Source organism: Xyrauchen texanus, chromosome 15, assembly GCF_025860055.1.
Source record: "Xyrauchen texanus isolate HMW12.3.18 chromosome 15, RBS_HiC_50CHRs, whole genome shotgun sequence".
Taxonomy (NCBI): domain Eukaryota; kingdom Metazoa; phylum Chordata; class Actinopteri; order Cypriniformes; family Catostomidae; genus Xyrauchen; species Xyrauchen texanus.
The window spans coordinates 45,351,325-45,365,949 of record NC_068290.1 but is presented as its reverse complement, the minus strand read 5'-3'; positions in this window follow the sequence as shown (position 1 = coordinate 45,365,949).

The following is a 14,625-nucleotide window of genomic DNA, read 5'->3' as shown; positions in this document are numbered from 1 at the left end:
TCACCATGGGACACGTCAGGGTTGCCCTCTTTCCCCTTTACTCTTTAATCTTGCTAGAGAGCCTCTTGCTATCTGGCTTTGTAGCCACAACGGTTTTGAGGGAATTTTGCATTACGGTCTAGTTCATAACCTTTCTCTACATTTCTCTACAACGAGATCCAACTTTATTCCTACAGAGAAATTCTTGATGGCAGAAGTGTTGTGTTACTACAAGGAGATCCAAGTTTCCTACAGTTTGGGCCTTCTTCCGGGATACCTCACAAACAGGTAAGGTACATTTTTGACAAACTTATGTTGACCTGTTTGTTGGGGTATCTCTGAGCCATACAGTGTGCATTTGGTGGACTCCCTAAAAAAGGGAATGTTATTGCTCTGCTAGGCTGCAGAAAGGGAGCTGATCACTCCATTCTGACCAAGTGCACATCGAACAATTAGAAAACAAATAAATACATTTAATTTATAAAAAAAATAAAAATAAAATTTAGAGAAGGGTTTCTCTGTGAGATACAGAGAGGAGGTAAAATACCTCAGATTCTATCCTCACTAAGGTGGGAAGAGGACGGATACTGTTCTAGGGAAAAAACAGCTGCATGCCCAGTTCTGCAGGCGTTGGAAGCTGTGTGTTTGGAGAATTATATGTTGTCTGTTATATGTTTGGTATTTGTTGGCATTTTTAAGTACTTATGAGAGTATCCGTGGGAATTAGGACTGAAGTGTGATTGCATATGGGAGTGTGTGGTGAGTCCTTAAAAATAGAAGGAACGCAGAGTGTATGTTGTATGTGCAAGTGTGAATATAAGCCCTGAAAGGGATACGATGAATGGAATAAATGTTGTCTAATAAAGAAAGATTGTCTTTCATGTATTGAATGAATGTTGGGAATGAAAGCTGTCTTGTGAAACTTTGTAAAGGGATTTCCTTGGTTAAGTGAAAAGTATAAAAACGTTCAAAAATATCGGCTTAATGGATTGATCCTGTAGGCATTAGAACTGTGTGTTGGAACTGGAAATTTGTTATTTGTTGGCATTTGATGTGTTTGAAGAGCTATCTGTATTGTTGAGCAACAGCTGAACTTAAAGGCTTCTGAAATTATTGGCTGATTAAGTAAAGTTATGACATTTTTAGACTACAATATATATATATTTATGCTCTGATACATACATGGGAAATGTGCATGGTTACAGTCACACCTCAATGGTTCAAATTGATAATATGCAAGTGCAACTTGGCACTCAAGTAATAACATTTCCATTAGATAAATAGAATCAAAAACTGCTATTGGCATGGTTGCAAATCATTCCAAATGAAGAACCTCGCTATGCTATAAAATTGCTGGAAATAAGAGAGGGGAACATCTACAGGGAGAGGTTGTAGCAGGTAGATACATTTTGGAATACAATTCGTTTTAATAACACTAACCTTAGCCTCTCCGGGAACCAGCACCTTATCGTGGTGGAGAGGTTTGTGTGCCCTTATGATCCTGAGGGTTGTGTTGTCTGGAGCCATGTGCTCCTGGTAGGGTCTCCCAAGGCAAAGTGGTCTCAGGTGAGGGGCCAGACTAAGAATGGTTCACAAATGACTCATGGATAAAACGGCAAGAGGAGGAGTTACCCTGCCCGGAGGAAGCCCGGGGCCCCCATCTGGAGCCAGGCCCAGGTGGAGGGCTCGTCGGCGAGCGCCTGGTGGCCGGGCTTGTCACGGAACCCCCCTCTACATCCCTTGGGCCCACCACCCATTGGAGGAACCGCAGGAGTCGGGTGCGCTGTCATATGGGCGGCAGTGAAGGCCATGGGCCACGACGGACCAGACCCGGGCAGCAAAGGCTTGCTCTGGGGACTTGGAATGTCACCTCACTGGGGGGGGAAGGAGCCGGAACTAGTGAGGGAGGTGGAGCGTTACCAGTTGGATCTGGTGGGGCTTACATCGACGCACAGTTTTGGCTCTGGATCCGTACTCCTGGATAGGGGATGGACTCTATTCTTCTCTGGAGTTTCCCAGGGTGTGAGGCGACGGGTGGGTGTGGGGATACTCACGAGTCCCCGGCTGAGCCACTACGTTGGAGTTTACCCGGTGGATCGAGAGGGTCGCCTCCCTACGCCTCACGGGTTGTGGGGAAAACTCTGACCGTTGTCTGTGCATATGCACCGAACAGCAGTTCAGAGTATTCGGCCTTCTTGGAGACCCTGAATGGAGTCCTGAATAGGGCCCCAGTAGGGGACTCCATAGTGATGCTGGGTGACTTCAACGCACACGTGGGAAATGACAGGGACACCTGGAAAGGCGTGATTGGGAGGAACGGCCTCCCTGATCTGAACTCAAGTGGATGTTTGTTATTAGACTTCTGTGCTAGTCATGGATTATCTATAACAAACACCATGTTCGAACATAAGGATGCTCATAAGTGTACGTGGTACCAGAGCACCCTAGGCCGAAGGTCAATGATCGATTTTGTAATCGTGTTGTCAGATCTGAGGCCATATGTTTTGGACACTCGGGTAAAGAGAGGGGCAGAGCTGTCAACCGATCACCATCTGGTGGTGAGTTTTGTCAGGGGGTGGGGAAAGACTCTGGACAGACCTGGGAAGCCCAAGCGAGTAGTGCGGGTGAACTGGGAACGTTTGGAGGAGGTCCCTGTCCGCGAGATCTTCAACTCACACCTCCGGCGGAGCTTTTCAGGCATCCCTGCGGAGGTTGAGGACATTGAACCGGAGTGGGCAATGTTCAAAGCTTCCATTGCCGAAGCCGCGGTGGAAAGCTGCGGCCTCAAGGTTTTAGGTGCCGCAAGGGGTAACCCTCGAACACCGTGGTGGACACTGGTGGTCAGGGAAGCCGTCCGACTGAAGAAAGAGGCCTTCCGGGATTTGTTGTCCTGGAGGTCTCCGGAGGCAGTTGCAAGGTACCGACAGGCCCGAAGGGCTGCGGCCTCGGCCGTGAGGGAGGCAAAGCAGTGGGTGTGGGAAAAGTTCGGAGAAGCCATGGAGAAGGACTTTCGGTCCGCACCAAAGTGCTTCTGGAAAACCGTCCGCCACCTTAGGAGGGGAAACGGGAACCATTCAAGCTGTATACAGCAAAGATGGGACGCTGTTGACCTCAACTGAGGAGGTTATTGGGCGTGGAAGGAACACTTTGAAGAACTCCTAAATCCCAACACGCCCTCTATGGTAGAGGCAGAGCCGGAGGATGATGGGGATCAGATCCCTGGGGAGGTCATTGAGGTAGTCAAACAACTCCGCGAGTGGCAAAGCCCCAGGGATTGATGAGATCCAACCAGAAATGCTGAAAGCTTTGGATGTGGAGGGGTGTCATGGATGACACGCCTCTTCAACATTAGCGTGGAAATCTGGGACAGTGCCTAAGGAGTGGCAGAACGGGGTGGTGGTTCCCCTCTTCAAAAGGGGGATCAGAGAGTGTGTGCCAACTACAGTGGTATCACACTTCTCAGCCTCCCTGGTAAAGTTTACTCCAAGGTGCTGGAGAGGAGGGTTCGGCCGATTGTTGAACCTCAGATTGAAGAGGAACAATGCGGTTTTCGTCCTGGCCGTGGAACGACCGACCAGATCTTTACTCTCGCAAGGATCCTGGAGGGGGCCTGGGAGTATGCCCATCCGGTCTACATGTGTTTTGTGGATCTGGAGAAGGCGTATGACCGGGTCCCCCGGGAGATACTGTGGGAGGTGCTGTGGGAGTACGGGGTGGGGGGATCCCTTCTTAGGGCGATCCAATCCCTGTACGTCCAAAGCGAGAGCTGTGTCCGGGTCCTCGGCACAAAGTCGAGTTCATTCCATGTGGGGGTTGGTCTCCGCCAAGACTGTGCTTTGTCACCAATCCTGTTTGTGATATTCATGGACAGGATATCGAGACGTAGTCGGGGTGGGGAAGGTGTGTGGTTCGGTGGGCTGGGGATCTCATCGCTGCTTTTTGCAGATGATGTTGTCTTCATGTCATCATCGGTCCGTGACCTTCAGCTCTCACTGGATCACTTGGCAGTCGAGTGTGAAGCAGCTGGGATGAGGATTAGCACCTCTAAATCTGAGGCCATGGTTCTCAGCAGGAAACCGATGGAGTGCGTACTCCAGGTAGGGAATGAGGTTTTGCCCCAAGTGAAGGAGTTCAAGGACCTCGGGGTCTTGTTCACGAGTGAGGGGACAATGGAGCGGGAGGTTGGCCGGAGAATCGGGGCAGCGGGGCGGTATTGCACTCGCTCTATCGCACCATTGTCACGTGAAAGAGAGCTGAGCCGAAGGCAAAGCTCTCGATCTACCGGTCAATTTTTGTTCCTACCCTCACCTATGGTCATGAAGGTTGGGTCATGACCGAAAGAACTAGGTCACGAGTACAAGCGGCCGAAATGGGCTTCCTCAGAAGGGTGGCGGGCTTCTCCCTTAGAGATAGGGTGAGGAGTTCAGTCATCCGTGAGGAGCTCGGAGTAGAGCCGCTGCTCCTTTGCGTTGAAAAGAGTCAGTTGAGGTGGTTTGGGCATCTGGTAAGGATGCCCCCTGGCCGCCTCCCTAGGGAGGTGTTTCAGGCACGTCCAGCTGGGAGGAGGCCTCGGGGGAAGACCCAGGACTAGGTGGAGAGATTACATCTCCACACTGGCCTGGGAACGCCTCGGGGGTCCCCCAGTCAGAGTTGGTTAATGTGGCTCGGGATAGGGAAGTTTGGGGCCGCCTGCTGGAGCAGCCGCCCCCGCGACCCGACTTCGGATAAGCGGTTGAAGATGGATGGATGGATGGATGGAACACTAACCTTCCCAATCATAGATAAATGTAATGGTGTCCACCTGCCGTGGACGGTGAAAACCTTTTTTATTAAGGGGTCAAAATTAACTCTGGAAATTTGCTGCGAATAAAATGCCCAAATACTTAATGCCCTGTTTGTGCCACAGGAAGGTGCCAGGCAGAAAAGATGTTACTGGGCAGTATGCTGTCAGAACCAACGCTTTGGAATTAACTCTGTATCCTGAGAAATTTGAAAAGGAATTAATAAGTCTGTGGAGGAAAGTCATAGATCTAATGGGGTCAGAGACAAATAATGAAATATAATCTGCGTAAAGCAAAAGCTTATGCACCATACCTCTTGCTACCACCCATGGAAAATCATCTTCCTTCCTTATAGAATCTGCTAATGGTCCAGGGCAAGACAGAACAATAATGGGGAAAGAGGTAAACCCTGTCGGGTACCCCTATCTAGAGTAAAATAATCTGAAATTATTTAAATGAAATTAAAATTAAATAAATGATTGTACCGCTGCTACCGGGTATCTATAAAGTAAATTAATCCATCAAATAAAAGTATTCCTGAACCCGTATGTTTCCAAAATCTTAAAAAGATAATCTTATTCTACCATATCAAACGCCTTTTTGGCGTCAAGTGAGCTGGGGCCCCAAATAAACCCTACCTGTTCTATATGTATAAGAGATGTCATAACTTAATCGGATAGCCAGAATATTTGACAATATTTTTACATCTAGCTGGATCGGGGAAATTGAACGATAACTCTTACACTTGATTGGATCTTTGTCTTTTTTAAGAATCAGACTGATCCAGGCTTGTGTCATGGTTGGTGGAAGCATTCCATTATTTAATGATTCCTTATAAACTTCAAACAAAAGTGGAGCCAGTTCTGTAGCATAAGATCCAAAATATTCAGCAGCAGAGACGTCTGGACTTGGAGACTTTCCTGTAGGCAAGGCCTTAATTACCTTGACAAGCTCCTCCAAGTTTATCTCAGAATCAAGAGAGTTTCAGTTTAGGGAGTTCTAAAGGTTCCACAAAATGTATAATATCTCCATCAAGAGATGAAGACGTGGAGCTATAGAGATCAAGATAGAACTTAAAAGCATTATTAAAATCAATGGCTGAGGTAAATATTTCACCACCAGCAGATTTCTCTGAAGGAATGGTAGAAAAAGACTCTCTCTGCTTTATATATCTAGCCAGACGTTTTCCTGCTTTGTCTTGCCCTGAATAGCAAAAACTCCACCTTCTGCGAAAAATAGTGTTTTATCTGTATTTAAATCTGTATTTCTATTCTCTAAGGCCATCAGATGACATTCGACACTTCAGCTCCGCCTCAGCACTTTTAATATTCCCTTCCAACTCCACTAGTTCTTGTGCTTTGGATATTTTGATGAATGAGGCATACTCAATGATCCAACCCCTAAGGACCGCTTTAAGTGCCTCCCAAGCCTTGCCCAAAGAGGATCTGAGGACTAGTTGACTAGTTGAAAAATGTAGGTACATGGATACTGCTGTACAACAAAACAATTTTTGCGCTCAAGAGAGACCCTAGTGTCGCTTCTTCGACACAACATCTCGTTCCCTCCATCAGGGAACGGAGGTTACATCCGTAACCTAGACGTCATCCACTATGAGCAACATTTGTCTGAAAATATACAAAATATATAGACATGCATGCATCAATCCAAAATGTATCATGAAACAGTTTTAAGTATGTAGAAATTACTGTAGTAGCAGTGGAGAAGATGGTAAATATGGTCTCAAAGCTAAAGCGCTGGTTTCATTCATATAAAAAAAATGTGTAGACATACTTGCATACTGTATATATATATAGACATACTTCCATGTATCCATCAATGTATCCATCCCATTGCTGGCAAAGGAAATGTTCTGTACATTTGTTCAAACCTCTGTGTAAAATATATAGATAATTTTATTCTTTGTCAATCACAGACCCAAGCAAAGAAACATGTTACCATTTACATTTATGAATTTGGCAGATGCTTTTATCCAAATCCAAAGTCTGTGCTTTAAATCATAAAATCACGAATTTGCTGCTTAGAGTGATGAAGGCAAATAGTTAAACAGGTTAAGCTGCAGAATAAACAATGTTAAAGCATTTTGCAAGAGGGACTTTTTAAAGAAATTTAAATTTTTAATTCTGCACATTCAGACACATTTGTTCGGTATGTTTATGAAGATGTCACTGCTAAAAAAAAACAGCATAGGCATTCACGTGTACGTTTAATGTTTTGGTTGCTGGTGTGTACAAGGTAACTTGCAAGAATTACCTTCTGGTGAACATTATGGCATTTTTGGTTCACAGCTTGACCAGCACCTAAGCATGGACCACTAGGATCTGAGGATCTGGTCTGGTATGAACTGCCATTCAAGAGCTTGTCTCCCTATTGTCTGCTTATTTCAGAGAACTCTCAACCAGAAATGCGGACAAGAATCGCTGGACCTTCATCTCTTTCTTCCATGTGTCACTGAAGGACCCTCCTTTTCTCTGGGAGCTCAATAAAGAAGATGTATTCCCATTGGCTACAGATTTACTTTTTTAAAGCTTCATTAATATACATAATATATATATATATATATATATGTAAATATATACAATTGTTAATGGTTTTGTAGTGTGGTTTTGTCTTCTCGTTCCGCTCAGCTACACAGGAAGAAGAGGATGAAGCAGAGGAGCAAAGGAGCCAAAAAGAAATGATTATTGATTTAATCACATAATCAGCAGCCAGCACCTCAGGCCCAGATAGTAAATCCATAATAGCCTTTCCACGTAACCAGCCCAACAAATTTACCAGCAAAGCCATCTGTGCACAAACTCTAAACACTGAAGCCAAGGGTCACCTTCAGTGCCTGAGAAAATATTGACATAGCCAATTCTTTAATGTGTTTAGCACATATCAATCAACAATAACGGTTTGCTTTCTAAAAAAAACTGATCTTAAACAAGTATCACAAACAAGCAGTTCCTTTTAGAATATGAGCAGACAAAAGTTGAGATTTAATCAGTTTTAGGTACAATACAATACAATAGTATTGTATTGGTTATTGTCACCACATGGACACATTCCTGTTTGCATCACTCTGCTTATATTCGTGGCATTACAAACTAACGTGTAAGATCAACTAGATGAACTGTGAATTTTCATTAATCCATGTGACATTATATTTTTAATCCATGTGACATTGATTTGAGTCAGCAGGTCATGACAAAAGACTTCTTGTGTGCGCTATCTGCGAGCTGAGCGGACGATGACAAACCACGTTGTTGGTAAGCGCAGATTTCTTTGAAGTCATCCGGAATTGTCTCTCACTCCATCTGATCGCTTGGAAAACTAATACAGCTGAGAAATAGCAAAATAACAGTTTTGAGATTATAAACTTCTGCAAATTAAACTTCAGCATTCAATATGTTTTATATCTGTGTGTGTAGTATTTAATAATGCACTGGCAATGTACACTTTCTCTTGCCTATAAAGTTTGATATTAATAGAATCTGCCTATTTGATCTTATTATAATTTTTTAAATGTCCACTGTAAAATGACAGATGATTTTTCCCAACTTTTAATTACAACATGTCCACAGATTTTATGGTATGTATACATCAGTGGCGAATTCTCAGGGCCAGCAAAGCCTTCTCTGCTGGCATAACATGCCAAATAAATATATATTTTTCATCCATTCATTCTCAATCACCTTATTGTGATTTTTAATTGCTTTCCACTCTTAATTAATCTACAAATAAATAGAGAAATATTTTAAGTTTATACAGTCAGAATTTATTCCTTGATGCTTACAAGCGAAGCCTGACAACTGTTTCACAAATCACATGCCCAAAGCCATGCTCCTTAGCCGAAACAGTGCGTGAGTCTGAGCTCCACCCCATTATACCTTCAGAATTTCCACAGAATCCCTCAACAGTGCAAATGAATGGACAACTGAAGTCAGATTGTGAGATTCATCAGCCAGTCAGATTGATTTATTTGTTGTTGGTGTGTGTGTGCTCTTTAGGATATATCCCAGTCGAGGCCTTCTAGTTGGCCTTGAGTGACGCAATCACGCTTTAAGTGACGTAATTTGAAAGCGAATAGCATGAGATCTTGCTGACGAGTTGACGGCTAACGCTATTGAGAAAGAGATCCTAATGGATTTAAAAAAAAATTCTGCATGACGGTGTAATTGCTTAATTTATTAAACAGGAAAGGAAGACTGATTTTCACTTCAAGTAAATTGGTAAGTGCTTTTTGCATTGTTATAGCATATAGAGTTTTCTAAGTGTAAATTAGGCTGCTTAAGCATTCAGTGTCGGATCACGTTTTTAAAAGTAGCGCTGCGTTCCATTCAACTAGGAAAGTCAGATTTTACAACTTGCAATGCAAGTCAGAATTACAACTTTTAGTTTTGTGAAGAAATTCTCAACACCGATTTCGCCAAAATGCAGGGGCATGATGTCACAGAAACATGTGGACACTCAAGGAGATATACAAAGTAAGTGATAAATATTCACTTTATTATGTAATATCGATAAATTAGTTTGTTTCCACATTACATGATATTAAAGCTTGTTTAACAAACGTCTGCAGAAACAGGTGTATAAAACATTATAATCTCTTTTGATAATCGTACACCTGAAGAACTAATGCTAGCGCTGCAGCATTGTTTATCAGTTGGGCTGCTAGGAAACATCTTTAATGAGAGTCAAACCCCTGTTAAGCTAACGAGAGCATTGCAGTTCCGAATATTGGGGGAATGGAATGCTTTTATGGTCGGAGATATCAAGTAGGAATATCCCTCATCCAACTTGAATGGAACGGACCGTGTACCCAGACAAAACAAAATGTATTGCAAGCAACATTTCAATCGTAAATATTATTTGATAGATATTTCCAGGTATTATAGACCTCCTTGGTAGATTCATATGAAAAATTATGATTTCTAAATGTCTGTTGGGAGACGTTCATATCACAAACAGTCATGCTGCAGATAAAATTAGGCTTGTTTGAGCATTAAGTGTCTTTCAAGTTCTGGCTTTCGTGTGTGGACGTTTTTTTAAAATGTAAATTGGTATTATTAGTTAGCTGTGATATAATGTATGATGTCCAAAGACATAGGGTGTCTTATCATTGTGAAACTGTGTTTTCTTAACTCTTTCCCCGCCAGCGTTTTTAAAAAAAGTTGCCAACCACCGCCAGGGTTTTTGACGATTTTCGCCAAACTTTAATGGCCCGCAGAATATTTTCTTCCATGAATATATGAAGATGCTATATATCAAAATAAAGATCTGAGCCTCTGCTTTTAGGCAAAAAAAGATTTTATTTTATCTTCATTTGTTCTTTTTTTATTGCCACTTGAACAGAGGTAGGTTTTGTCAAAAACAACATTTCGGACAAAAAGCTGAGAAAAAGGCATTTTTATCAAACAAGTGCTTTAGTATTAGTATGGTGTTCCACTTCTTCACGTTTGAGACGATCGCAGTCTGTTTCTTTGATCAAAGAGTTGCGTACTCTTTCAAAACATGCGCGTGGGTCTTCCTTACCTTATACCACCTAAAACACAGATACCTGGAAAATTCCGTGTTTGGCGGGGAAGCGTTTTTTCATAAAACCCGGAAAATTCCGTGTTTGGCGGGGAAAGAGTTAATGGCAGGAATCACACTGAAGGCCTAGACTTTTAATGCGCGGACCACCACTGGTATACATATTTAAATAATTCCGGCAGATCTTCCACGCCTTCTCTGACCTGGGAGGGAGACAAGTGAAGGGAAAAGCAACAAAAAAAAAGGGCAAGGGAAAGGCTAGCGACAGTGTGAGAGAGAGAAATAAATAAAACATACTCCCAGGTTCTCTGATATGCCGTATCCTGGTCCTCGGTCACTCCTCCACCCTCTAGTGGATGACAGCTGCTCCTCCCCGGGTGGATCGGAGGCAGTCCTCCGCCCCTGGCAGTGGTTCTCCCACGCCAGGCTGTCGGTAGTGAGCCCTTCCCCGCTCGCGGATGGCGGTCTTACCTTGACCCAGCCACGTTTTAGCAGCCGGTAGGGGTCTCCTCTGAAAAAAACACATTTTATCCCTCTCATCAGGCGTGCATCATCACATCATCATACCGATTACCGGCCCTGCACTGGGCCAAAACATGTATAATATCATTATACATGTATACCGTCTCAACACCAGCCTTTAACAAGAAACCGCATAACTGAGCCACACCCAAGCCTCATCTAAATCAATTTCTGCACAGAATCTCTTCCCAGCCATAATATCCCCAAATCATATACATGTAGAATAAACCATTGCATGAAAAGTTTTTATTTTTGTATATACATTTTTTAAATTTTGTATTTTTTGTTCAGTGCACATACACAAAATATTTACAATGATCTTAACTAAAAGTAAAATAATTAAACTTAACCAAAATAAATAACATTAACACCTGCAACAGGTCTGTTACATATACCTTGTCTTGTTTTACCGTTGCCCCGTTGTTTACCTTTTTTGTCCCTTTTTTATTCCATAGTTTTCACTTTTGTCCCTTGTTTTGTTCCATAGTCTCCTTGTCAGCGTTCGTGTTCTCTGTCATTGTTTTCACCTGTCCCTCGTTAACTTGCCTTTTGCCTCTGTTTATTCCCTCATCATCTTGTTGGAGTTCTGTCTGTTCATTGGTCCCCTGTTCCTGTGTTCATGTATTTATATCCTGGTTTTTGGTTCAGTCCTTGTCTTTCGTTGAATGTTGTTTAGCCTGGTTTGCTGTCCTTGCCGATGTTCCCTGTTTTATGTTTATTTCCCCATTGAGGGTTTTCCTTTGTGTTTGTTTTCTCAATAAAGTTAAGCTGCATTTTAGATCCGCTCTCCTCATCTGCCTTCGCCCAGAGCCTCCTACGTCTCCGCCCCCAAAGCCTCCTGAGCCTCCTACGGCTCCGCCTCCAGAGCCTCCTACGGCTCAGGCCCCAGAAACCCCAAAGCCTCCTACGGCGCCCCCTTCCTCGGCTCCGCCTCCTGAGCCTCCTACGGCTCCGCCTCCAGAGCCTCCTACGGCTCCGCCCCCAAAGCCTCCTGAGCCTCCTACGGCGCCCCCTTCCTCGGCTCCGCTTCCTGAGCCTTCCTCGGCTCCGCCTCCTGAGCCTTCCTCAGCTCCGTCCTCAGAGCCTCCCAGGCCTCCTGAACCTGCCCTTGTCCGGTGGCCTCCTCCCAGGGCCCCTGACCCTGTTCCTGACCTGTGGCCTCTTCCCAGGCCCCCTGACCCTGTTCCTGTCCAGTGGCCTCCTCCCAGGCCTCCTGAACCTGTCCTTGCCTGGTGGCCAGCTCCCAGACCACCTGAACCTGTCCTTGCCCTTTGTGCCCCCCAGGACTTCCTGCCTGCCCTCTGTGCCCCCTTGGACTTCCTGCCTGCCCTCTGTGCCCCCTTGGACTTCCTGTCTGCCCTCTGTGCCCCCTTGGACTTCCTGCCTGTCCTCTGTGCCCCCTTGGACTTCCTGCCTGCTCTCGTGTCCCCCCCCTGGTCTGCCCGTCTGCTCCTGGTGTGTTTTTTTTTTTTTAATTTTGTTTCTTTTTCGGATCGTCTGGAATCCGATCCTTGAGGGGGGGCTCTGTTACATATACCTTGTCTTGTTTTACCGTTGCCCATTTGTTTACCTTTTTTGACCCTTTTTTATTCCATAGTTTTCACTTTTGTCCCTTGTTTTGTTCCATAGTCTCCTTGTCAGCATTCGTGTTCTCTGTCATTGTTTTCACCTGTCCCTCGTTAATTTGCCTTTTGCCTCTGTTTATTCCCTCGTCATCTTGTTGGAGTTCTGTCTGTTCATTGGTCCCCTGTTCCTGTGTTCATGTATTTATATCCTGTTTTTGGTTCAGTCCTTGTCTTTCGTTGAATGTTGTTTAGCCTGGTTTGCTGTCCTTGCCGATGTTCCCTGTTTTATGTTTATTTCCCCATTGAGGGTTTTCCTTTGTGTTTGTTTTCTCAATAAAGTTAAGCTGCATTTTAGATCCGCTCTCCTCGTCTGCCTTCGCTGCCTTATTCATAACAAGGTCAAATTCAATTAATTTAATGTTTTGTAATTATACATTTATACATTTTGCAGAGGGGACAAAAGGAAAGCCTTTCATTAATGCAATATACATGCACATTCTAAACAAATTAAAGGGATCAAACAACCTCCTTCCTCAATCTCTTTCAGGGGAAACTGAAGCCATCTCTTTATATTAACTTCAGTCTTCTGGTCCATATCACTTCTGAAGACATGGATTTAACCACTTAAGTCATATGGATTACTTTTATGCTGCCTCTATCTATGTCTTTTGTTGGACCTTCAAGGTTCTCATTACCATTCACTTGCATTGTATGTGTCACGATCCCCTGTTGTCTGCCCTGTGTTTCACCAGTCACCTGTCATAAACGACATTTCCCAGAGTTCCCTGCCCTCATCACTGCCAGCAGTCATTCATTGTCCTCACCTGTTTGTCATTTGATCATCACTCTCCCTGTGTATTTAAACCCTGTTTGTTCTCCAGTCCTTGTCGATCGTTACTTGTTTGTAGATGCCTGGATGCCCATGTCTTGCCCTGCTCACTCATTTCGTGTACCCTTGTATGTTTTCATGTTTTGGTTTCATTTTCCCATTGTGGACGTTTCCTTTGTTCCTGTCTTGTTTGTTTTCACTGTTGTTTAATAAATCCCGCGTTAAGATCCTCACTCCTCGTCTGCCTCCTCCTGCAACCATTACAGAACGATCGACCAACAATGGATCTAGCGGTTCTATGAGCCAACTGTCAGCTGCTCAGCCTCATTCAGCGGGACCGTCCTGTGGAAGACCACATCTGTGATTTCCTGGAGCTGGCGAGTATCACAGACTTCCCAGACTCCTCCCTGGTGGGGTTTTTCTGGGCCAACCTGAACAGTGCGCTCAAGGAGCGGTTGCCACCGGCGACGCGCGGTTGGACGCTCCAAGATTACATTGAGGAGACTCTGCTTGTCTGCGAGCCAACCTCCATGCCTGCCTTGGTTAATGAACCAGCATTGCCAACTTCGTCCGCCCGGAGGAGGAGGAGAAAAGGAAAGGCCTCTGCTCTCCAGCCTCCGCCAACCACGGCCAACCAGCCAATGCCTGGTTGGCTCACCGACGTTCGGGGCTGGTGGCTCCTACGGCGCCACCTCCCTCGGCTCCGCCTCCAGAGCCTTCCAGGTCTTCGCCTCTAGAGCCTCCTACGGCGCCACCTCCCTCGGCCCCGCCTCCAGAGCCTTCCAGGTCTTCGCCTCTAGAGCCTCCTACGGCGCTACCTCCCTCGGCTCCGCCTCCAGAGCCTTCCAGGTCTCTGCCTCTAGAGCCTCCTATGGCGCCACTTCCCTCGGCTCCGCCTCCAGAGCCTCCACTGTAGTTTAATAAATCCTGTGTTTAGATCCTCACTCCTCATCTGCCTCCTCTTGCAACCATTACAGTATGGACCTACAGAAAGACATCAGACAAAGCATATCAGAACATTTTACAGGTTGATTAAATTAACAAATTCTTACCTTTTACTTGGTCTTGCCAAGACGTTCTGCTCAGTGGTGGCAGCCCCATATACTTTGACTACAGAAATAACAACTTACAAGACGACACAAGCATAATATCACAGTGCAATGCAGCATTATGACAGAAACATTGCTTACCTCGCAGCACTCATGGAAGGTGTGGTTATGATTCACATTTGGTGGGAATACACAGTGCAACAGCAGTTAAAATTTGAACACCCAATGGCCAATGGTCCAGATGTAAAAAAGAAAGTCCTGCCTTAAAGGTAAGAGATCCAATCACATTTCAGATTCAAACATCGCCTGCCTTTAAACTCGTGTACGCGCCTGTGCTTTAGCTGAACCAGTCAGTTTTATTTTTT